Below are 955 nucleotides of genomic sequence, written 5' to 3' on the forward strand. Positions count from 1 at the left end.
AACAGAAGAACTGGACATAAAACCTGGCTTGGAACCAAAACAATAAGGCAGGCACAATGGCAAGAGACAGAGTGATTTATTATAGAATGGTTCGAAAGTGCTGTGTAAATGACTTCTGACCATCAATAATAATAATCAAAAATAGCTCTACAGGCACTAGCCATACATAAGTAGGTACTGTTGTAGCCTGAGTGACTTCTGTTGTAGATATGTTGGTATTGTTCTTTTTTTTATTTCTGTTTTCTTGGAGGATCCCTTTGAAGCCATCCAGCCAAGATTTGTGTGGTCTTCCCGGGCCTTTCGTAGCCTCATTATCTAGCGTTGTACGCTCGTGCCGCTGGTTGATCGAGGGACATCAGACAGCCACAGGAACAATCAGTATGGATACCTTTCGGGCTTTGGTGCTGAGAGGAACTGAATACTTATTGACCTGTCCGGTGTGCAATGACGTTGTTTCCCAGGACAGGTAATACAGGTTATACATTCTCATCCTTTGACTGAATCACTTTATTCTTTTGGTGTTCTATGTTTCATAATCTGTTTTAGCTCTGATAAATTTCGGACAGTTTTGTTCCTTAATGCAGTTTTTCCTAGTGACATCTATTCAATTTTCTGAGGCATTTCAACTCACAGGTAGTGTTTTTCCGTAACCTGGGCTGCCACACATTCCCTATCGTTATTTGGAGAATAATATAACCGTGGGCTGATCATTTGTAACACAGAACCAATGTCATCTACGACGTTGTCGCGAACCGTTCTTTGTTATTGTTGTTGTTGTTGCTGTGGTTGTTTAATGTTTTTGTTGCTGCTGTTGTTCTTCTTCTTCTTATATGTGGGTTTGTATGTAGTCAAACCGGTTTAAGCGACAACGGAGTCATTAGGCCCAAATTAATTTATCGGTTTGTTGCACCTATCAGCGAGCCCAGGAAAAAAACGTTTCTCGCCAGCCAAACAC

The sequence above is a fragment of the Aplysia californica genome, unplaced genomic scaffold (assembly GCF_000002075.1).
Source record: "Aplysia californica isolate F4 #8 unplaced genomic scaffold, AplCal3.0 scaffold01471, whole genome shotgun sequence".
In the NCBI taxonomy this organism is placed as follows: Eukaryota; Metazoa; Mollusca; class Gastropoda; order Aplysiida; family Aplysiidae; genus Aplysia; species Aplysia californica.